This window comes from Sapajus apella, unplaced genomic scaffold (assembly GCF_009761245.1).
Source record: "Sapajus apella isolate SASKATOON/1434 unplaced genomic scaffold, GSC_monkey_1.0 scaffold121, whole genome shotgun sequence".
NCBI classification, from domain to species: Eukaryota; Metazoa; Chordata; class Mammalia; order Primates; family Cebidae; genus Sapajus; species Sapajus apella.
The window spans coordinates 4,200,055-4,225,293 of NW_022437061.1; the positions used below are offsets into that span (position 1 = coordinate 4,200,055).

The 25,239-nt window shown below is 40.9% G+C and overlaps 1 protein-coding gene, 1 long non-coding RNA gene and 1 pseudogene across 5 annotated transcripts in view; 2 read left to right on the forward strand and 1 right to left on the reverse strand.

Annotated features, from left to right (window-relative positions):
- Positions 1-25,239, forward strand: part of SHROOM3 (shroom family member 3) — a 377,638-nt gene that overhangs the window by 173,379 nt on the left and 179,020 nt on the right. The window lies entirely within an intron of this gene.
- On the reverse strand, positions 2,920-24,250 carry LOC116538628. Its single transcript, XR_004263712.1, has 3 exons — positions 24,162-24,250; positions 19,308-19,315; positions 2,920-2,930 (listed from the first exon to the last, which is right to left on the reverse strand). It is a non-coding gene; the product is annotated as an uncharacterized LOC116538628 (long non-coding RNA).
- On the forward strand, positions 15,812-18,094 carry LOC116538623 (annotated as a pseudogene).

A 25,239-nucleotide genomic window follows, 5' to 3' on the forward strand; every position in this document is an offset into this window, starting at 1 on the left:
TATTTCTCGCCGACATTATTTCTCCGTTGATCTTGGCAGAAATGCCGGTATTGGGAAGGTGAACTGGAGAGAGGGAAGTTGTTCAGGTTAGTTAGGCCTTTCTGATGAAATCACCAAGCTTTTGGACTGTCAGATATGCTGACAAAATAATATAAAGGAATAAATAAAGATGTGCAGTGGGAGGAGAGAGCTTGACAAATGACTGTAGTCCTCTCAGGCAACGGGCATTTTTTCCTATTGGATGAGAAGCTCAAGTGAAACAGAGTAAAGTAACTTTTAACTAAGACCAACAAATATCTATGCTAACTTGGAGAATAATACCAAGTCAGTCTGAATATCCTGGCTCCCTCCAATCATGCAACCTCAGGATTTATAGTCTAATTTTAATGATAACTTATTTTTAAAGCTATATTTAACCTTCTCATTTGGGATATGAAGGCAGCTTTTCTTTTTTATGTTTGTTCAACATGGGTGAATCAATGAATTTCACTTCAGCAGCAAAACTGGATTATATTGATTGGTTGGCTCACTCTTCTCATGCTTATGTTTCATAGAGAAGGTTGGATTATAAATGCAAGCACCTAGATTTAAGCAACAGTTGAGATGCTTAGGAATGTTAAGCTGTGATTCTGATTAAGCTTAAACTCTGCCCTGATTTCATTTTACTTGTAAATCAATAGACACATGCTTCAGGGACTATCCTGTCTTTTCTCTGGGGTTGCTGTCAGCATATTTGTTAACTTGAGGATTTTATAATTGATGATTGATTAAAAAAAGACTGGTGGTTTGGGAACTAGTGTTTTCACCCTGCCTGTTTTGTTATGACAGGAAGGAAAGTAATTTTCCCTTGGATTTAAATTTTTTTCATGAAAAACATTCTGAAAATGGGTAAAGTTTCCTTTATAAATCCAAAGAGGTTCTGAGACTACTTTTCCAACCTCATTAATTTCAAGGATGTAAACACTTAGATGAAAGAAGGTGTTTACCAGTTCTCAATGATTCTGTTCAAGTGATAAACAGCAATAGGGCAAACAGGTCATTGAGAATTTGTGTTAATCATCCTCAAATGTGTTTTTTTATTCCAGTGATTATAGCCAGTTGGAGTTTTCCATTCTTTTCAGCTGTCAGCTAACGTGTCTTTATAAAAACATTTTCCTATAATAATATAACACAGTAACATTTAATATAAATATTAATATTACTGCTTTCATGAATAAAAGCACTAGAAATGGCATTACCCATCAGGTGAAATATGATCATCACACAATCTTAAAGTGTATAAAGCAATCACTTAAAAATATAATGTATATGTAAATGATTTTAAAATATAGATCCATAGGTAGGTAGATACTAAGTGAATTTATAAATGTTGAAGGAGTTAAAGAGAAATGAACATTGGAAAGCTAAGTAGATATTGAATATTTAGCATTGATTTACATTTCAAAAATCTACCTTTACTTATGAATTACAGCCTAGAGAATATATAAATCAAAGATAATTTCCTGGGTTAAAGATAAGTCATTTTTTGTATGGAGAGGGATCAATACCCTAATCATATACCCTAATCTTAGCCCTAATCACTGTCTTTAAACATAATTACTATTCATAAAAACCCCAGTATCCTAAAAAGGCACCGAAAGGAAGAGAGAGGTTGCTGAAAAACTTAACAATACTTCAAAAGTAAATAAAGTCACAAACCCACATGTCATATAAAGAGCGTAGAAAGCCCTAGTCTGTACCCTAAATATGTAATTTAACACAATCATTAATAACTAAGATAAATATTTTATTCCAAGAACACTAGAGAGTTAGATTGGAGGGTAAGGGGATTAAGTATCTTAAGTTTATTGTTTCCTGAGTGACCATTTTTAAAAGCCTCCATCAGGGAACTATGGAATGCCTGCCAGGGTCCCTGACTGCTGTTTGGTGAGGGTCCCTTCTGGTGCTGTGGACAGCACAACGCACAATGGGGCACAAGAAAGCCTCGAACCGCCCCCCTCTCCGAGATACACACTGTTCACCCCCTTGGCTCTGCTTAGAAGGTTCAGCTCTGCAAAAGGAAGACTGCAAACATCAGACACCTTCATCTCTCTCTTTCTGTCTCTCTGTCCCCTTCTTCCCACGGAGTCCAGCCTTGGCCTCTGACTTTTCCTGGGGTCCGGGAGGCCTGTGCGTTCAGAGGCTGAACAGCTTGGGGAAGACCTCCCTTAGCTCAATGTGCTCTGGCCATAGGGAGCAGACAAGCAAGCTAAGTTTGGGTAGCCCTAGACACACGGAAATAGAAACAGCTTCCTCACCTCCACCCCTCCATAGATGACTTCATTAAAATGTTACTGGTGGCCGGGCACGGTGGCTCAAGCCTGTAATCCCAGCACTTTGGGAGGCCGAGGTAGGTGGATCAAAAGGTCAAGAGATCGAGACCATCCTGGTCAACATGGTGAAACCCCGTCTCTACTAAAAATACAAAAAACATTAGCTGGGCATGGTGGCGCGTGCCTGTAATCCCAGCTACTCAGGAGGATGAGGCAGGAGAATTGTCCGAACCCAGGAGGCAGAGGTTGCGGTGAGCTGAGATCACGCCACTGCACTCCAGCCTGGGTAACAAGAGCGAAACTCCGTCTCAAAAAAAATAATAAATAAATAATAAAAAAATAAATAAAATGTTACTGGTTCATAGGAAAAAGGTAGCACTTCTTGTTAGGTCAAACCCCTAAAAGGCATGTTTTTAAGAAAACAAAAAATTAAAAAATTCCCAGCAGTCTTAAAGATCACATTAAGACAGGTAGGAAGGTATACCTTTCAGACAAATGGATGATTTTGGAAGGCATGAACCTAAGCCGGCTCACATCATTTTGCTTCTTAATTGGACTGACTGGTTTAAATAATGAAACCCAAATGGTAGCTGCAGAGCGGTGTGGGTGGCATAGCATCTGATTCCATTGAGATAAAAGCTCTCAACAAACTTGTGTGAACCGAGACTGATAGAATGACTGAGGCTCCACAAGTGGTCAAGAGACCCCAGCATCAGACACTTCAGGAGGACTTTGCTTCTGTCCTGGACACCAGGCTTTAAAGTGAAAAATCTGGAGATGGAATGTAAATGAGCCCCACCCTGAGAAGCTATGGCTGCTCAGAAACACTTGTTTTTTTCACGCGCTAAAGCTCCCTAGTAAGCATAAGGCTACCAGTAGCCTCCACCCACTAAAACCTGTGGTCAGCATTGCCCATCAGCCCTCCCGGGGCGGGGGGTCCCAGCAATCAGCCTCTGAAGTGAGTCTGCAAGGTCTTCCCTTATCTTCATCCCCGCAGGAGTGGAGGCCCAGTCTTAGTGACCTGATATTTATCCAGTTGTTTCTCAGTTGTTTATTAATCATGGATCACTAGTTCTTCCATCTGAGATAGGTCATATATCATTATCCTAGTTTGGAAGAGAGAGAAAAAGGATTAAATGGAAGAATTTGTTCGACAGTACCAGGAAGCTGGTGAGAAGTTACAACCTCAAATACCATGCAGTTCTCCTTCTCTTTTTGTCTTTCTGTCAAAAGAGAAATCAGGGATCCTTAAACCTTTCCCTGAGCAGTTCTCTCTTGGCACTAAAATGCTTCAGGCCAAAAATATGCTGATTCTCTTAACTGGATCACTCTGTGACTGGGAGAGAGAGCGTTAAAACAATGAAATTAATTGGGCATGTGCTCACCTGAACAACTCAAACCCCAGTGGGTTTTTGGTAAAGTTTTCCTGAAGCCTAAACTAAGGACAGCACCTTCTCTCCTCTGGCTTTTTCCTGGAAAGACCTGACCATTTCATTTATAACAAATTTCAACCCTGGCCCCTTGACCAGGGAGGCCAGCTGCGGGTGAGCCGTCTGAAGGTGGCTGGCCTGCATTGCCTCTGAAGGTATTTCAGGAATGTTAATGGTATGCCTGAGTGGAGGCCTCAGAGCTCCGAGCTCAGGCCTGAGAACTGTTCTTGCAGCCATCTGTTGTGGCCCAGGAAGTCTCATAGCAACAGCTTCTCAAGAATGGTGTTGTTTTTTTTTTTAATTAAAATTAACTCACACAAAACCAAAAAAAACTGCTCCACTGCTCAAGAAGAATCAGGACAGCATTCAGATTCTTTCTACAGAGTGATGAGCTTTTAAGGAAGAAAAGCCCCAGCCTCCTTCATTCCTGTTCTTTAAATGAGCAATTTGTACTTGGTGTTGAGGTCTTAATTTTTTTTTCTCCCCCGGGATAGAATTTTTTTTTTTTTTTTTGGAAAAGAATGGAGGTGAAACAAGTTTCCACAGCTGTGGAGAAAATAATCGGCAAAAACATGGTTAAGAAAAAGGTGGTCAGAGTTTTGAGATTTTCCTCATATCCCTTGCTCTTAGTGATCCTGTCAGCAGCTGCCTTTTTCCTCCTCTGTAATAATGTGAGCTTTCTATGCCTGGCTATTTGGTTAGTGAAATGAGCTTCAGACAAAGACGCTAATTTTACTCTGATGATGTATGCCCTCCGGTATGAATCTCTTGAATCTGTGCAATAGCAGACCTCAGAAAAAGAGGTAGGGAAAGTAATATTTGTAGCTCTATATTTTTTCATCGATGAGACAGTAAGCTAGTCATTTACAAAAACTGAGGCTTTTCCTCAGGATAGAAGACATTGTAAAATGATAAATACAGGAAGCCTGGGCAGGCGTGCCAGACAGAGACAAAAGAATTCTATCCTGTTCCGCATTGCACCCCTTACCCGGCTGTTTCAGGAAGGCACGCCACCTCTCAGAGCACAGTGCTTCATCTGCAAATTGGATTCTTGCATTGTTAAGGAGGTTAAATATATTTACCTAAAAGGAACTTGGGAAAAGATCCTTGAATCTGAATGGCACCTATAAAGAAGTATTATATGCTGTCATTCTTGCTGTGGCACAACCCTGGGAAAACATTTTCATGAGAACTTTTAGATCTTCATTTTTTAGTTTGGCACATTTCCCTCAAGTTTTGTGAAATAAAATTTCCCAGTAGAGTCACAAAATATTCCAACTGATTTTTAACTATCATTACATAATTCCTGAATATGGAACACACTTGGAATACTTCCTTATGTTCTTGATTGGTGGTATGTATTGCTACTTACATATTATACAGATCTAATGCATTGTCCCTACAAATGGCGCCAACCTACCCGGAAAGGGATCTGTACTTCAAGACTGGTTTCTGGAACACAGGTTCCTAATGAAGTTTTTCTTTATATAAAAGGCATGACCTTACCCTTTTTGTGTGTATTACCTCCCATATAAAATATAACCACCAAATATTTATGAAGTGCCTGCCATGTGTTGGGTTTCTAGGTACCAAGTTTGGAGCTGTGAACAAAAGTAGACAAAAATTCTGGCACACATTCTAGTCAAGTGACACAGGTAACAAGTCAGATAACACAAAGATAAATCAATTGTATTATGGGCTAGAAAATTATAACTGCTATGAAAAACACATAAAGCAGAGAAGAACATCATGTAATGGCAGAGATGGTATTGCTGTTTTCTAGGGCGTGGTGGAAGGACCTGCTAAGAAGATGATATTTAAAAAAAAAAAAAAAAAAAAATTTTCCCAAATGTGCTAAATAGGGGAGGGACAGTGGGGGGTGGGGAGTTGGGGAGAGATAGCATGGGGAGAAATACCAGATATAGGTGATGGGGAGGAAGGCAGCAAATCACATTGCCACGTGTGTACCTATGCAACAATCTTGCATGTTCTTCACATGTACCCCAAAACCTAAAATGCAATTAAAAAAAAAAAGAAGATGATATTTAAAAGAAAACTTGAAAGAAGGGAGAAAATGAGCCTTGAAGGTTACCTGGGGAGCACTGTAGACAGAGAGAAGAGCATGCGCAAAGGCCCTGGGGCAGACATGTTTGGGAGAGAGCTGGGAGGCCAGTGGGTGGAGCAGAGTGTGGCAGGGGCAGAGATAGAGTGGGTCACTGGGAGTGAAAACAGTTAGATTTTACTCTGAATAAATCCTAGGAGAACTTGCTTCACAGAGCAGTTATGAGCATTAAATGAAATAATTTGTGTGAAGCCTTCCATAGAGTGCCTAGCACACAGAAAATCTTCTGTGCTTGTTAGCTATCATTCATTCACTTATTATTACCACTACCTAGGATTTTGTGAACACACAGCACAGAACTTTGTTCTGATCAAAGCTAATTGTTCCTTATGAGAATTAAACTCCCAAACTTTGCCTTTTAAATATTCAATTCTATCAGCTAAGAAAGTTGCAAGTCTGTATCTCACATATACACAGAAAAAAACTTGCTTTTAAAAAACTGACCTTGATTAAGCTAAATCATTCTTTCCATTTTGAAAGTTCCAAGTCCATGCTCTCTAAAGACAAGTGTATTTTGAGACATTTGGTTCCAATTTCAGCTACAAAAGTCTTGTTGAATTCCACTGAATTCGCATGATATCACAATGTACTCATGTTTGAGTTTTGATATCGATTTCCTTTGCTAGGCAGCAGGATTCGAGGTAGGGAGGAACACATTGCAGATATAATGAAAATAAGGAATCAATGTGCTTTTCTTCTCCCCAGAGTCCTGAAGCAAGATTACCTTTCAGGGCACTTCAGGGACCCTTTCTCGAAATGATCTTCCCAGACACTTCTTTGAATGTCTAGATTCTGTTGATCTCCTCCTTTGAACCTGAGGGACTTAGATGTTTACTCATGTCGAGTGATGACTAGCTCAGGAAATTCAAAGAAGACAAGGAATCCTTTTCTCCAAGCATATGAAGATCATCCTTAAGAGTCAGGGATATCCTTGCTCCAGAACCACAATAAGTGATTTGGGAGCAACAAAAGGAATTACTTGATGATAACTAGAGATGCTCAATGAATGAAAATATCTGTCCAAAAATGTACACTTTCATTATTAGAAATGTTTCAGGAGAGGCTGATTAATCAATCAGTAGTCAGAGAGGTTTGAGTTTATCCACATGACATACAGTTTATCTACATGATCTCTGCTAGGATCTCAAATCCACTGGGGGTTATTTCTTAATAACAAGAATAACCCCTAGTGGATTTGGGATCCTAGCAGAGATCATGTACTTAATGATTCAGAAAGGTACCATGTTTTTACCTCTTCAACCCAAATACAGTAAAGAACATGGATGATATAATTTTTTTATTATTATACTTTAAGTTCTGGGGTACATGTGCAGAACATGCAGATTTTTTACTTAGGTATACAAGTGCCGTGGTGGTTTGCTGAATCCATCACTCTGTCATCTACATTAAGTATTTCTCCTAACGCTATACCTCCCTTAGCCCCCCACCCCTTGACAGGCCCCGGTATGTGATGTTCCTCTCCCTGTGTCCATGTGTTCTTATTGTTCAACTCCCACTTACGAGTGAGAACATGCGGTGTTTGGTTTTCTGTTCTTGTGTCAGTTTGCTGAGAATGATGGTTTCCAGCTTCATCCATGTCCCTGCAAAGGGCATGAACTCATCCTTTTTTATGTCTGCATAGTATTCCATGGCCCATGTGTACCACATTGTCTTTATCCAGTCTATCATTTATGGACATTTTCGTTGGTTCCAAGTCTTTGCTATTGTGAACAGTGCCGCAATAAACATGGGTGTGCATGTGTCTTTATAATAGAATGGTTTATAATTCTTTGGGTATATACCCAGTAATGGGATTGCTGGGTCAAATGGTATTTCCAGTTCTACATCCTTGAGGAAGCGCCACACTGTCTTCCACAATGGTTGAACTAATTTACACTCCCACCAACAGTGTAAAAGGGTTCCTATTTCTCCAGAATGGATGATATAATTTAATATAAATCCGAAGGAATGATAAAACCACCCACAATGACTGGCCCTATTATTTATTCAGTTGGTCAAGTTCTAATCTTTTGGCTTCACGACTTCCACTATTTTTTATGACATATGTTGTGTATTTTTAGTTATCAAATCGGTAATCTTTACAGCATTCCTCTAATTATTAAACAATGTAAACTTTAAAAAAAAATTGGGGGGAGAGTTTGACTTCTAAAATCCCTTCCAAATTTGTGTTTCTGCTTCCTTACAAGATCTGCTTATTAAAAACCAAATCTTTAGGAAACATCACCTTAAGTTCTTTTTAACTGACACCTTAGTTTGGGAATTCTGAGAGCCAGAAGCAACTGATTGTGGAAGCCCTATTTCACTTGGAGGCTGTAGCTAGGGCAGTCATCTTCCTGCAGTGTCACCCTGGTCCCCAATGCTGACGATGCTCTGTGCCTGTGTGCAGTTTCTGGTGCTGTCACATCACTACTGCTGGCTGCCAGGTTGCTCAGTTAAGGTCAGTGGGTAGAGTGGACCGAAGCTCTTTTTTCTTTGGGAAAAACATTTCTATAGTACTTATTAAATTTTCAGTGATTTGCAAAAATCCTATCTCTCTTAACCCAATGACAGAGCTACAGTTTTTGTCCCCATTTAACAGGTTAAACAATTGAGATACAGGAGAACTGATCCAAAGTCACAGGGACAAGTCACATGGTTCAAGTGACAGGGACTTGAACCCAGGTCATCTGTCAACAGAGTCTGTGCTTTTAGCTGCTACACTGGATTTCTCATCCACAAATATCTAATCCTACATGCTCTTTTTATTTGTTGTAGCTCTCCTGTTGATTTAGAGGGAAAACTGATATGGCATATTATTACACTTTATTGCACTATGTGAGGGCAGAGAACATAACCTATTGATACCAGTGCCTAGTGTAGTGCCTGGTGCATGCAGATACTCAAATATTTGTTGAATGAATGAGGGAGTGAGGGTGTGACATGAATAAACAATAGTAAGGCCATAGAAATGCCTTCCTAGTCTCAAGAGTCACAACGATCCATGCAATTGCAGGATGCTGCTTACATAAAAACTTTAACTTTGAAAAGTTAAAAAACATAAAATCATAGGTGAGGACATCATGGGACAATCACAGTGTTTGAATTACAGTGCCAATAATTTCATCCCTTATTAGGCACTCATTCATATTTTAATTAATAAATCACATTGTATTGGAAGTGTAGCTCCACAGGACCCTGACCTCAGACTAACGCCTGCTCTGTGACAATTGGGAAAGGAACAGGGAACCATTGGAACGCCATGAATTCCACTAAATCAGGGCTTTACTGTGTGATTTGGATTTGTTGCATTTAACAAATAGACATAGAGATTCATAGATTTGTTACAGAGTAGAGAAAGCAAGCCCGACTCTTGCCAATGCCAGTGTCTGAGAGAACATTTGGGTGCAGTGAATATAAACCCACCCAGACCAACTCAAATAAAAAGAGGCTTCTTTGAAAGATATGAAGGAAGCTTGTGAAATCCAACTGTAGGAAGCCAGGAATACCTCAACGTTAACCTAGTGGTTAAAAGCTCTTGGAGGCAGAAGGCCTGTGTGGGAGTTCCAACCTTGGCACTGCTGAATTTGTGACCTTGGATAATTTACTTAATGTTTCTGGACCTCATTTACTCATCTAAAAAGTAGGGAATAATCAGTTTCTACCTTGTTGGGTTGTTGTGAAGATTAAGTGAGATAATATATATAAAGCACTTGGAACACTGCCTGACATGTAATAGGAACTCAGTAACCATTAAGTCTTATTATTATTTAGAAAGCAGGTAGCTATTCACTTTCTTTTTGGGTTTTATAGTTGCTCATTTCAGCTGACTTTGAACATCAGTTCCATTGCTCTGTCTGCAGACTGGTTTCCTGAAAGACATGGTGCCAGGGTTAATTTAATGTCATAGTGATGTCATCAAAGCTCCAGGTTTGTCTGTATTTTCATTCTACCACCTTTAGCATAATGATTTTCTTCCTTAGGTTTGTTCCTCATGGTTGCAAGATGGTTGCTGTGGCTCCAGGCATCACATCCTCACAGATCTTTGTCCAAAGAAGGAAAGGAGTTCTAGTTTTGTGTATTTCATCAAGAATGAGAAATACTTTTTCAAAAATCGTCCTGCAAACTCTCTTTTTTTGGGGGGGTCAGATCTCATTAGCTAGGCTTATGTCCCATATCCTTGCCTACACTAGTAACTGGCAGGGAGTCAGATTACCATGAATGGTATAGATCAGGCAGGGTTAATCCCTTAGGGTGATGAAGGAGCTGCTTTCTGAGCACATCATTATCTGATGGTGTAATAGAATCAAAATTATACTTGTGGAGTAAAACGGGTTGGTGACCATTGAATAAACAATTATGATGGCCTGTCCTTAGATGAGCAAGTGTCTAAGCCAGACAAATCAGAGGATTTCTTTGGAATTTTATGTTTTCGTACATGGAGTCAAAGAGGAGGCAGAAGTCTCTTTTGCAGTTGTTCATCTGGGATAAGGTAAACCTGAAGTTCTCTGCTCTGTGGTTGTCTTCTGTGTACTTTGCCCCCACATGCACACACACTGAATCCTGTTGGTGTAGATGAAAGTGAGGTCTTTTTCTCACCTTGCTCTCTCTATATATACTGTCATGCACCACATAATAACATTTGGGTCAGCAACAGATGCCATGCATGACAGTGGTTCCGTAAACTGATAATGGAGCATATACAGAAATGTGATACACAGCACTTGCTATTGGCCCTGAAGATCAAGTAGGGGAAATGTTTGATCTTCAGTAACATGCTGGGACATTTGTTTTGTCATATAAAAAAAATTGCCAGGTGTGGTGGCTTGTGCCTATGATCCCAGCTACTTGGGAGTTAGAGGCAAAAGGATTGCTTGAGCCTGGGAGGTGGAGGCTGCAGTGAGCTGTGATCACACCAATATAATCCAGCCTGAGCAACAGAGCAAGACCCTGTCTCCAAGAAGAAAAGCAAAAGATGTTGTATATAACATCTAGGTTTGTGTACGTACTGTCTATGATGTTTTTACAATGAAATTGCCTAATCTTGTCATGTATTCCCATCGTTCAGCAATGCATGACTGTGTCTAGATGTATAGGTAGGTAGATAGGCACAGAGAAACACACACACACACACACACACACACACACACACACACACACACACAGACTCCAGTGGATGCTGTCTCTCTCAAGGGATAACCTGACAATAATTTCCTGTCCCTGAGGCCATCTCCATCCCTGGCCTTCTCAAGAAATTCCCCTTTTTGCTTGAATTTTTCTGTTGGTGTCACTTCATCATTTGCAGCAACAGGAACAAAATCCCATCAGAACCATTCTAAGCTTCTGGGATTCTGTCCCCCACATCTGCTAGTGTGTGGACCTGGCTCACCCTAGAGCCATCACTGGGCTCTACCCCAGGTGCCTCACAGCTCTAGAGCCTTACCACCTGATAAACTCAGCCTTGCCCAGCACCAGGGTGCACCAGCAGCAATGTGAACAGCTCTGCCTACAGCTGAGGAAGAGCAGGTTCAGCCTCACCACTTCAACAGGGCCTTGTTGGAGACCATGTCCTCCTAGAAAAGATGGGAACAGGAGACAGTAACCTCTGTCTCTGATAAAAGCTGTAGTATCTGCCCAGTCTTTCCTAAAGCGACTCAGCGAAAGAGACCACCCGATCGACAAGTACATTTTTCATAAATAAAATGACTTGATTTCAGATATACAAGTGCCTTTGTTTGACACGGAGTTTAAATCTGGTGGCTGTATTCCTTTTGGCCTGACTTAAATAGGCAAAGAGAGTTGTGGATTCCTATCAGTGGGAAATTAGTAAAGGATTCGAGGAGGAAGTGACTAGGAGAGCAGAGTGAAGTCATAAACAAAATCGGTGTGGCCACGAGGGGAAGGCCAACTGGACTAATGAGAAAAATCCCATGGAAGGTGGAAATATAAGACATGGAGACTGTCATTCAGGAAGTATGGATAGATTTTTTTCATGTTTATTTTTCCTATTTTGTTATGCAAATGGTATAAACATTTGTGAAACTAGAGAGTCACACAAATTCCCACGCACGCACCATCCAGCTGGATGGCTCTTGTTAAGTAGAACAAGACAAGAAGGAGAAGATGAAAGAAAGGAGCAGGACCCAGTGAAGGACAGAATATTCTGTGACAGATCTATGAGTGAACTGGTCAAGAAGGAACAGGAAGCTGAAATTCGAGATGTTTATTCTTCTAAATCATAGGTTAATGAAATAATTGATAAATGAGATCTGGCTTCTGGTTATTTGAGTAGGGATTATGTACTTTGAGGAAGCAGATCCCGCCGTAGTGTAATCTCCAAATTGCTGGTTGCAGGGGGACCAAAAGGCCCCCATCCAACAAGGTGACAAGGCTCAGGCAGCAAGAGGCAGCATTTGTTTGTTTGGCATTTAGCAACTTCTTATCTACAGTCTCCCAGACACTGCTCTAGGCTTTGTGGACATGCAAATCTGAAGCACTGGGTTCTTGCTTTCAGAGAATGCAGCACCTACTGGTGAAAATAGATGAGAAAAATCTATGCTTATAGCAGGCATGCTGTAATGAAGTTTTTCTGGTAGCATAGAAAAGATGAAAGCTTCTTGTAGGAGGATGATTGTCTTGATCTTTGGAAGGATGAACAGGTGTTAGGTAAATGGATTTAGTGAGTGAAGGCGTTCTAGCTAGGCAAAGTAGCTTACGCAAAGGGGGAGGGGTACTTAAGAGAATCTTAGCCAGGGCTGCAGGACTGATGGCACACTCGTGACCTGCTAAAAGACAAGGTGGGGATGGGGTAGGGGTGGCCAGGAAGTGGGAAGCAGGGGCTAAAATTCAGGCTGGGCTTTGCACCCTGGTGCAGCTGTATCCACCTGGAGAAAGAGGTGGCATTTTCTAGTTTGACAAGGGGCCACGTTGAGGGTTGCCCTGTCTGAGCGTATTTGGTATTCTTTGATTAAAGAGTGTGTGTGAGGGTGCTCATGAGTTTGAACAGAACCCAGAAAGGTGATGACGCATTAATAAATAATTAAAAGGCAGAGTAGTGACAAAATTAGACCTGTTCTTGAAAAGACTATTCTTGCTGCATTTTGGGAGCCGGTTTTAAAGATGTTAAGTCTGAAGCAAAAGAAACCAGTGAGGAAAGGCTGGTCCAGGTGAAAAATAATGGGGGCCTGAATGGCAGCTGTGGGAGGGGAAGGAAAGGAAGCGGTGCATTGAATATCCAGAAGGTACAGCAGGTAGACCTGGTGATCGGCTGGCTGCTTGGGTGCAGGGGAGCAAGGTGAGGAGGATGACTCCAGGGTTTCAGCTTCAGCAGGCTCAGTGGAAGATTATCACTTTCCCACAAAGATCAATAAACCCAAGAACTTTGCCACAGTGTGTGCGGAGGTGTTACCTGTTGAATAATAACAATAAAAGAGTTCTTTATATTAGCATGGTAGTTAAAGATTAAAAGGAAGGCTTTAGACCTTTTGAGACAGAGGAAAAACACGATCCTGAGTTGTGTCCCTTCAGAGAATGAGCAATTGATATGAAAGGAAACTGTGGGGTCTCTTGCATTGCCATTCCAGTCACATACAGCAAAACCCCCTTAGTGGATAACCTGGCCATTCAAGGTGGGTCAGAGAGTAATGACCAGCTGCAGAAAGCGAGTTCACCTCCTTTATTCTGTGTTTCAAGATGAAAATAATATAAATCTAGGGTATCTCAAACCCTTTTCCATTGCTTTTGGAGAAAGCAGGTTATGTTTTATTTCTGGTGATGGACATGTCAGCAGCATTCTTTCCATCTCCCTGTGCTTGTCGTGATGGTGTCCTAGCACACGCTTTGAAGTTGAATGGTCCTGGGTTTGAATTCCTAGTTCATCACCGTCTGTCACTTTGGGCCGAATACTTATCTCTGTGAACCTCATCTGTAAAATGTAGGGAAATATGGTTTCCTCATGGAGCTCTTATGCAGGTTAAGGGACAAGGAAGGGGGATGCTTGGCACAGGACCTGTAGGCACATGCTGGTCACAACTGGTGGTGCTGTTGTACTTGTTAATGCCGGTGTTTAGATATCAAGAAAGGATATAACACCTGGAATCTAGCACTTTGGGAGGCTGAGGCGGGAGGATCACTTGAGCCTAGGACAACATAGTGGACCCTGTCTCTACAAAACATTGTTTTAAAAATTAGCCAGGTGTAGTGGCACATGCCTGTAGTCCCAGCTACTCAGGAGGCTGAAGTGGAAAGCTAGCTTGAGCCCAGGAGGTCAAGGCTGCAGTGAGCCATGAACGTGCCACTGTATTCGGTCTGAAAAAAAAAAAGACTTGCTTTTGCAGCCTTTGATTATTTTACGGGCCTGCATCTATTAGATGCTGACCATGTATCATATTGCCTTCTTTATGGGTTAACGTGAGAACAAAGCGTTCCATGTCACGTGAGTCAAACAGCAGGTTATATACACGGCTTGCTCCTTCCTGATGTGTCTTGAGGTACTGTGCTGATTATGCTTGGGACAGAGAAGCATACCGTTAGACTGTAGAAATCACTGGAAAGAAAGCAGAAAACTGGTACTTTCGGCTTTCACATGATCAAGGTGTTTTCCTAGGATACTGTAGGCCACTGAAGCTACATGATAGTACATTAATAATTCAACACAGCACATTGATTAACTACCAGCCCGTGACTTCAGCAGCTAATGGCACCTAAAGAAAATGTACTTCAACTTTCTTATCAAAAAACGGTCTTGATAAGACACCAGGTGACTGTAACTTTGGTCACTGCTCTGGAATGTCTCTGTTGGTGCTGCCGGTTTTCATTGCCCATAGGTGCAATATGGAAATTTTTATAAATGCTCCCGTTTAATGCTTTTACACATTAACAACATTTTTATACGGTATTGTAACTGAAAACGAACAAGTATTCTTCTTATCTCACCTGTACAAAAGGGAGTGGTGAGAATTCGGGAGTTAATATTGTAAAAATACCAGAGATAAGAAATACATGTTTAAGTATTACTGGTTTTGATTGGCACTGAATCCTCATGAAGCATCCATGAGAATCAAACAGAGCCAGGGACTAGGAAAAGTGGAAAGTCTGTATTTTTATACTACCGTAAAATCTATTAAGTTGGTGCAAAAGTAATCATGATTTTTGCAATTACTTTAATGGCAAAAACCACAATTACTTTTGCACCAACCCACGCCTTTGAGAAGGAAGAGAAGTTTTCAGCGTGTTTAAAATTTGCCATCCGTAGTTTGTTGTGAAAGGGAAAGAAAATTTGGTGACAGTTAAAAATTTAAATCAGTGGTTTTCAGCTAGAGGCGATTTCCCTCCAGGGGACATTGAGCAAAACCAGGAGAGATTTTCAGTAGTCACAACTGTGTGTGGTGTGGGAGGGGGTCATGCTATTGGCATCTAGTAGGTAGAGATCAGGGATGCTGCCCACATCCTGTAATGCACAGGAAAGGCCCCCCCAGTAGAGAATTACCTGGTCTGGTCCCAATTGTCAGTAGTGCCAAGGCTGAGAAACACTGAGTTGAGTAACAGCTGTTGGGAGCTTCCAGCACGGGACTGTCTCTTTCAGCAAGGAATTAGCCATCCTGTTAATTGAAATTATTTTCCTCAGGTTATGCAGGGAAAATATACTCCTCTATTTTCTTTCTATTTATTTATTTATCTATTTATTTATTTATTTTTAAGGTAGAGTCTTGTGCTCCTCTACTATTTATTTATTTATTTATTTTTGAGACAGAGTCTTGCTCTGTCACCCAGGCTGGAGTGCAATGGTGCAATCTCTGCTCACTGCAACCTCCGCCTCCCAGCTTCAAGGGGTTCTCCTGCCTCAGCCTCTGCAGTAGTTGGGACTACAGGTGCACCACCATGCCCAGCTAATTTTTTGTATTTTGGTAGAGACGGGATTTCACTGTGTTAGCCACACTGGTCTCCTCAGATGATCCACCTGCCTTGGCCTCCCAAAGTGCTGGGATTATAGGCATGAGCCACCGTGCCTGGCCTTACTCCTCTACTTCTTATAGGTTTAGTCTGGACTAGATATCTTCTTTATACATAGCTCTCAAATTATCAGGCAATTCAGTCCCCAAAATCTTCAGGCCAGGTGCTTGATAGATTGTGGGTGCAAAACAACAAGCAGGTTGGTTCAATGGTTCACTTCTCAGCTGGTTGGTTCAGACTCTGTGGACACACAGCTGTTTTGTGGTGATAAAGAGAGCAGAAGAAAGAAGTTGGTTGAGGAAATGCCTTCACATTTCAACACTCCCCTTCAAGGAAGGGGAAAGTTGGCTTTTCAAATACTTGCCAAGTGTGAAGCCATCCAGGAGCAGTTACAGAATCTGTTTTCCTTGACTTAGTTCATGAACTATTTATTGAGCACTTACCATCCCAATCCCTGTGATAAGTACTGCTCCTGATACAAAGAAAACTCAAATGATTTTAAGACTAACTAAAAAACAATTATAGCCATTTTGCGAAGAGACGAAGACTGAGCGGTTGTGGCCGTGTTGCCGACCTCGGGCAGCAGGCGGCTTCTCCACGTAGAACCCGGGAGTAGGAGACACAGAATTGAATCTCTTCTCCCTCCTCCCTCCTGTGAGAGTTTTTTGATCTTCAGCTATATTTTTGGCTTTGTGAGAAACCTTGTCATCAAACACAATGGCCAGCAATGTTACCAACAAGACACCATCAACTCCTGTGTGTTCATTGGGAATCTCAACACTCCTGTGGTCAAGAAATCTGATGTGGAGGCAATCTTTTCCAAGTATGGCAACATTGTGGGCTGCTCTGTTCATAAGCGCTTTGCCTTTGTTCAGTATATTAATGAGAGAAATGCCCAGCCTGCTGCAGCAGGAGAGGATGGCAGAATGAGTGCTGGCCAGGTTTTAGATATTAACCTGGCTGCAGAGCCAAAAGCGAACCGAGGAAAAGCAGGTGTGAAACGGTCTGCAGCGGAGATGTACGGCTCCTCTTTTGACTTGGACTATGACTTTCCACGGGATTGTTATGATAGGATGTACAGTTACCCAGCACGTGTACCTCCTCCTCCTATTGCTCAGGATGAGTGCCCTCGAAATGTCAGCGTGTATCAGGAAACACCTCACGAAGGGGCAAAAGTGGCTTTGATTCTAAGAGTGGACAGCAGGGATCTTCCAAGTCTGGAAAGTTGAAAGGAGATGACCTTCAGGCCATGAAGAAGGAGCTGTCCCAGATGAAACAAAAAGTGGATTTTCTCCTGGAAAACCTGGAAAAAATTGAACAGAGCAAACAATCTTGAAAAGGAACAGAGCAAACAATCCATAGAGATGAAGAATGGTAAGTCAGAAGAGGAGCAGAGTAGCAGCTCCGTGAAGAAAGATGAGACTAATGTGAAGATGGAGTCTGAGGGGGGTGCAGATGACTCTGCTGAGGAGGAGACCTACTGGATGGTGATGGTAATGAAGATCGGGGGGATGACCAGCTGGAGTTGATCAAGGATGATGAAAAGGAGGCTGAGGAAGGAGAGGATGACTCTTAGGCACATAGTGGGGTTTAGAAATCTTATCTCATTATTTCTCTACCTAGGTGCTTGTCTAAGATCAAATTTTTCACCAGATCCTCTCCCGTAGTATCTTCAGCACATGCTCACTGTCCTCCCCATCCTTGTCCTTCCCATGTTCATTAATTCATATTTCCCTGTGCCTAGTCCCATTCTCACTCCCTTTGACACTCCTAGTAGTTTTTTGTCAAGTCTTACTCTGTAATTTTTGCTTTTAATTTTGATACCTCTTTATGACTTAACAATAAAAATGACGTATGGTTTTTATCAACTGTCCCCAAAATAATCTCTTGTTATGCAGGGAATACAGTTCTTTTCATTCATACATGAGTTCAGTAGTTGCTTCCCTAACTGCAAAGGCAATCTCATTTAGTTGAGTAGCTCCTGAAAGCAGCTTTGAGTTAGATGTGGGTGTGTTACACCCCACCTTAGTGTGCTGTGTGGGGCAGTTCAACACAAATGTAATGACGTATTTTTGTGAATGAGGGTTGGCATGTCAAATGCATTCTCTAGAAAAATAACTAGTGTTACAGTCTTAAGATTTGTTTTCTCAAGTTGATACTGTGGGTTATATTTGTGAACAGCCTGATGTTTGTGACCTTTTTTCCTCAAAATAAACAAGTCCTTATTAAACCAGGGGAAAAAAATATTACACAGTCCTGTAGGTCATCCTCTTATCTCAGAACAAAAGAAATGTTGGACAAAGGATTTCTCTCCTAGATTTTATGTTATCTGTACCTTACAATGTATAAAGTTAAATCCACATTGTATGCATGTAATTGTCTATTGAAAGCTGTAAAAATATACAAATTTATAATACATGATTCAGTCGTATGTTAATTTTCTTGATTTTTTTTTCCTTAGAATGCTTTTGCTTTATCTTTGAAAGATTACCCAGTTCTGGGGCTTACTAGTAGAGATATACTGATATATAGCAGGCAAAATTAAATTTAATTACAATACATAAACTTCATCATATGAAAAAGGTTTTAAATTGAACCTCTCTTGGTCCAGCCTATAGGAAAACAAATTACCTTTCATTATGACACACGTGAATCCATCTCTAGACACTTCAGTAGAACTTACTGAACAAATACGACAGAAGAGTTAGGAAGGTGGACCCTGGAGCCAGACCGCCTGGATTAAAATCCCGGCTCTGCCACTGATACTCTGACTGTGCAACCTTAGATCACTTCCCTCCTGGTGCCTCAGTGTCCTTATCTTCAAATTGAGGATAACAGTCATAGTATTTTCCTTAGAAAGTGATTATAAGAATTGAATGAGCTAATGCATGTAAATAGCACATAGTAAATGCTCAGTATACATTATTTTTATTGTCATCATTATTGTTGCATTGTATTTTATTCTTCTGTATTTGTACTAAAGATGCACTGATGGATGGAGCCATTGCAGCTTGCCCACGTGTAATGTGGTATAAAGGCTCCTTATTTCGATTCCACGTGTTCCTTGAAATAGTTATCTTTTAAAAACACGTATTTGGCCAGGCGCGGTGACACATACCTGTAATCCCAGAACTCTGGGAGGCCGAGGTGGGCGAATCATGAGGTCAGGAGATCAAAACCATCTGGCTACCATGGTGAAAGCCCATCTCTACTAAAAATACAAAAAATTAGCTGGGCATGGTGGCAGGTGCCTGTAGTCCCAGCTACTCAGGAGGCTGAGGCAGGAGAATCGCTTGAACCCGGGAGGCAGAGGTTGCAGTGAGCTAAGATCATGCCACTGTACTCCAGCCTGGGTGATAGAGCAAGACTCAAAAAAACCCCAGACAAAACAAAACAAAACAAAACCATACTTTGGAACAGGACATTTATTGACTGATTTATGACCAAAGCCTCTGACTTTCTGTGCAGTATGACCATAGGAAGTAATGGAATAACACCAGCATCTTGTATTCTTAATCCTTTAGAGCATCTCAGTCTTCAGGCAGCAGAGGAGGACATATGTTAGAACTGGAGCCTCTGACTGCCTTGGAAGAAGATGCTTTCAACTCGTTTAGCCTGTTGTAATACTTGAGGGGTACTGGTTGATTGTGCTTTAAAGCTGTTAATATCAAATATGGTCTGGCTATATTTATGCCGAGTTGTGGAAATATTATGTAATATTATGAGATATTTATGTAAAACTTTTGAAATCATAACCATCTAAGGCAGTATAGGAAAGAGAAAGAGTAAGGATGTTGAAACACTAAAACAGTAAGTTTTATAAGACAAAAGTAACCTTACGTTCAAAATAAGAGGTCTAGGAATTATACTGATTTCAGACTGAATTCGTAGTAAATAAACAATTACCTCTATATAAGGCTAAAAGTTGTTCCTAAAGCAGGATAGGATGAAAATGCGATACACAAACAGGCTTCTAGAACATGTCTTACATGCTCTCCTACATACAGACACATGATTACTTTTGAGCTTACCTACATTTGGTGTGGTATCTAAGTTGCCTGTGTTATTCTGGTGAGCAAAGGTGCTTGATCAAAACCATCTCTTCAAAGTTTGAATTTCCTCATTAAAATGATCAGATGGGAGCTATTCACCTAAAGAATACCATAAAAATATTAGAAAACATTGTTTTTTGTTGTTGTTGTTTTGTTTTTTGTTTGTTTGTTTTGAGATGGAGTCCCACTCTGTCACTCAGGCTGGAGTGCAGTGGCATGATCTTGGCTCACTGCAACCTCCACCTCCTGGGTTCAAGTGATTCTCCTGGCTCAGACTCCTGAGTCGCTGGGACAACAGGTGCATGCCACCACACCCAGCTAAATTTTTTTGTATTTTTAGTAGAGACAGGGTTTTACCTGTTAGCCAGAATGGTCTTGATCTCCTGATCTCATCATCTGCCCACCTCAGCCTCCCAAAGTGCTGGGATTACAGGTGTGAGTCACCATGCCCAGCTGGAAATCATTGTTTTTTAAGCATTGATGTTGATAATTGTTAGACAGTATCTGAAACTTTTGAAATCATAACCGTCTAAGGCAGTATAGGAAAGAGAAAGAGTAAGGATGTTGAAACACTAAAACAGTAAGTTTTATAAGACAAAAGTAACTTTGCATTCAAAATAAGAGGTCTAGGAATTATATTATATTGATTTCAGATTGAATTTGTAGTAAATAAACAATTACCTCTATATAAGGCTAAGAATGTACTCATCTATAAAACCAAAAATGTGAACTCGTTTATCTCTAGGGTACATTTTGTCTCTAAAATGTCAAAAATTCATCTAAAATGTTTCCCTGGATTGAATTCCTCAAGGGTCAAGTTGCATGCACCTTTGATAGAGTGCTGAATGAAGCATTACTAATAACCATTACACTGATTTGGATTTAAATGCCTCTTATACAGCTCAAATGCAGGCTTGAAAAGTAGTGTCCCCATGGCGGTAAAAGCGTCAGTATGAGTGTATGTGTGGAAAGATTTGTTGTAGGAAGATCAGTCAGCCCTAATTCATGATGACTTCAATGGTGTGGGTGCAGCAGTGGAGCCACAGCCTTGACAGCATCATCAGAGTGAACTTTAATTAAAAACAAGTGGAGAAATCAACAGCCAGGATTTACCCAGGAAATAACTAAATGACCTACAGCTCAGAAGAGATATTTCGAGGCACGATTTTATTGTATTCTAGTGGGAGAGAATAATTCTCCTTATAAAAATTCTAAGAAAAGTTGGAAAAATAATGAGCACCATAAATTAGACTTGAATTTGGCATGCCTTGTAGCTGCAACACATCCCATTCTGTGTCCCTTAAACTGTCGGAGAGCAGGCAGGTGTAACTCATCCCTGTAACTTGGGTAAGCAGAAAATAAAATAATCCTATTTAAGAAACAAATAGCAAAAAGAGGAAACTATAAAGAAATGGTCAAATAGAATTGCTTAGTTGTTGAGAGAACTGTGCAACTCAGCTAAGTGACAACAAAGGAAAAAAACCTAATGAAGTTGCTGAAGAGGGGGAAATATTTTTTTAGTGGCATAAATCTCAAAACCAAACAACAACAACAAAATGACAATATGTATGCTTTTAAATAGATGGAAAAAAATTCTTGTTTTCTAAAATGTGACTTTAAAGGCACTTGGTAGAAATTCTGATAGCTACAGTTCAATTTCTTTCTATAATAACACTTTTGATACAGAATCACTCTTTATCATTTCATAGTTCCAAAAATGTATTAAAGGTACAATATTATATATTTTAAACAAACAAATATTTTTAAGTATCATACTTACTACTGACTGCTGCTTACCAGTGTGATGCACATTAGCTACTCTGAATGTCAGCTTTCGTATCTGTAAAATGGGAGTAAAGGCTGGATGCGGTGGCTAACACCTGTAATCACACTTTGGGAGGCGGGCGGATCATTTGAGGTCAGGAGTTTGAGACCAGCCTGACCAACACGGTGAAACCCCCATCTCTACTAAAATGCAAAAATTAGCCAGGCCTGGTGACAGGTGCCTGTAATCTCAGCTACTTGGGAGGCTGAGGCAGGACAATCACTTGAACCCAGGAGGCGGAGGTTGCAGTGAGCCAAAATCGTGCCACTGCACTCCAGCCTGGGCAACACAGTGAGACTCCCTCTCAAAAATTAAACAATAAATAAAATGGGAGTAAAAACCTTTACCTCCAGAGTTCCTGGGAGTATAAATTACATGCATTATACATTAATTTCCATACATAGTATTGTAGTGGGTAGCTGGCAGGAGTCCAAAAAATGCTGTAGCAGCTTGCAGGTAGTGTTCTTGGTATGCTGAACTCTTGACTCTGTGACAGTTTGCCTATTATTTACCAAATCAGCTTACTGAGCCTCAATTTCAAAATCTTCAAAAATGGCAGGAAAACTCTGTGTGTGTGTGTGTGTGTGTGTGTGTGTGTGTGTGTAATATTTATTTATATTTATGTGTGTGAGAGAAACATTTGAGATTTGCAGTGTGCTCAGGAATATAAAGCATTCTGGGAAAAAGATGTCATTCAAATGCAAACGAATACTCGTCATTTCCTCCAGTTTTATTGACTAAAAGCATCAATTGCAACATCTCAAAATCTGATCTATTTCTGTTTTATGGAATTAAAGCTTGATTTAACGCATGTCTTGTGGTCTTTCTGGGTCTAGGAGATGAACAGACCAAAGTGGAAATAAACAAAGCCAGGAATCTTAAGCTAGAGTGTTGAGAACTATTCACTCCCACACTCTGAGGAATTTATGACCGGTAAGTTGCTCTCTAATGAGCACAGAACAAGAGCATTGCATCTTCTCTTAATTAGTTTGACAGATATTCATTTAAATTTGAAAAGATTCCCAGACTTGGGATAGCAAAGGAAAGTCTTTAATTCCTTTTGCATCTTAATTCTGTTTTTGTTGTGGTGGCTCTGGGGAATGTCAATATCTGAAGACAAATAAAAACTCATGTCTTCATCCTGGGACCTCCACATTTTCTATTTATTACTGGCCACAAACCACCAGGTTTCAGTTTGCAGCTGTAAAGTCTAACACAAAAGCAACAGGTTCTTCAATAATACTGTTGGGCCTGGTTTCTATGAGGGGTGGATTTTTTTTTTTCTCTTGGTTAATAAAGGACAGAGTTTCAAGGCAGGCTTTAAATAGCCATCTTTACATCAGAATAAGTCACTGCGTGGGCATCATGAAACTATGAATTGTTTTTACCCATAGGGCATAGTTACCACCAGCCCTTGGTAATCCATGGAAATGAGTAATTGGGAGACCTTATATACTCCCAAGCCCCGCCCCCGCCCTTTTGTGTTTTTTTTTTGGAGACAGAGCTTTGCTTTTGTTGCCCAGGCTGGAGTGCAGCCGCGGGATCTCAGCTCCCGGCGCGATCTCAGCTCACTGCAACCTCTGCCTCCCAGGTTCAAGCAATTCTCCTGCCTCGGCCTCCCAAGTAGCTGGGATTACAGGCATGTGCCACCACACCCGGCTAATTTTTGTAGTTTTTTAGTAGAGACAGGGTTTCACCATGTTGGCCAGGCTGGTCTCGAACTCCTGACCTCATGATCAGCCCACCTCAGCCTCCCAAACTGCTGGGATTACAGGTGTGAGCCACCGTGCCCAGCCCTCCCAAGCCCTTTTAACCAGTAATAATAGTTACCTTTATGAAGGTTGTTAAAATATAGCAAGAGTGCTAATGATATACTTCACTTTATCATGCTTTAACCTCTAGCTGTGCAGGCTGTTCACTCCAAAACAGTGCCCAACTGGGTAGCACCAGGAGCTTGGCTTGCAACCCACCCCGCTTCACTGGCCTGGCCAGGCATCTGTGAGGCTGACTGCATAGGCTGAGGGATCCTTCTCCCGCACACAAAGAAAAGCCCCATATGGGCTGGTTGTGGACCAGACTGAAAAGAGCTGCTATTGAGGAAATGTCCAAACATAGACTACCTTGGGAAGAAGGCACAACACTTGCCTAATCTACCAAAGCTCAGTTTTTAACTCTCAAGGGAGCAAGTTCGTTCATCAGTGAGCCTCGTCCAGCTTTACTTTGGCAAGTGCCCCCCATCCGATCTCTCTCCTCTCACTACCATTTCCCCATTACCTTAGAGCAGATTCCTTTTAATCAATCAACTCATCTTAATGAAGCCAGAATATAACATTCAAGGAAAGGGGGCTGGTATTTGAGTTCTGATTTAAAGAAAAAGAGGCAGAGCTTGCAAAGCATCACCTTTTGTTCTCTCAGTCCATTGGCCTGGTCATTAGATTATACTCTCTGGAAAACTGATTTGATTGATTGGACAGAGATGGTATAGCATAGCATAGCATAGCATAGCATAGAGCATAGCATAGCACAGTGTCAGGTCAGAAGGCCTGGGGGAAAACCCCTGCTTTACTGCATAGTGGAATAACCTTGAGCAAGTTAATTCATCTCTTTGAGAATCCATTTCCTTCTTGGTAAAACAAGAATGATAATATGAGGCTGGGGTGAGTTAGTACATGTAAAGTGCTCAACACTCTCGCTGTGGAAAGCAGTGGTTCTCAAACCTGGACCAGCAGCATTACCTGGGAACTTGTTAGAAATGCAGATCTTAGGTCCCAAATAAAACTTAGGGGTATAGGAGAAAACACTTGCAAATATTATGTCTGGCAAGGTGTTAATATCCAGAATATAAAAAGAACTCCAAAACTCAACAACAACAACAAAACAAGCAACCCAATTAAAAAATGGGCAAAGGGCTTGAACAGACATTTTTCCAAAGGAGATATGCAAATGGCCAATAAGCACATGAAAAGATGCTCATCACTGATCATCAGGGAAGTGTAAATCAAAACCACTGTCAGACACACAGAAAATAACAAGTGTTGTCAAGGTTATGGAGGAATTGGAACACTTGTACACTGTTGGTAGGAATATAAAATGGTGTGATGGTATGAAAAACAGTATAGGTATTACTCAAAAAATTAAAGGTAGGATTACCATATGATCCAGGACTCTATTTCTAGGCATACACCCAAAAAAACTGAAAGCAGAGTCTCAAAGAGACATGTGTCCACCCATGTTCATAACGTTATTCACAATAGCCAAATGACAAAAGTAGCCCCAGTGTCCATCAATGGATGAATGGATAAACAAAATGTGGCACACATATACAATGGAATATTACTCAGCCTTAATAAGGAGTGAAATTCTGACACATGCTACATGACACAAGGTTCATAAACGAACCTGGAGGACATTACAAAATAAGCCAGTCTTACACACATACAACTATGTGATTCCATTTACATGAGGTACCTAGAGTAATCAAACTCATAGAGACAGAAAGTAGAATGTTGGTTGCCAGGGTCAAGGGGTTCAGAGAAGTGGGAGTTATTGT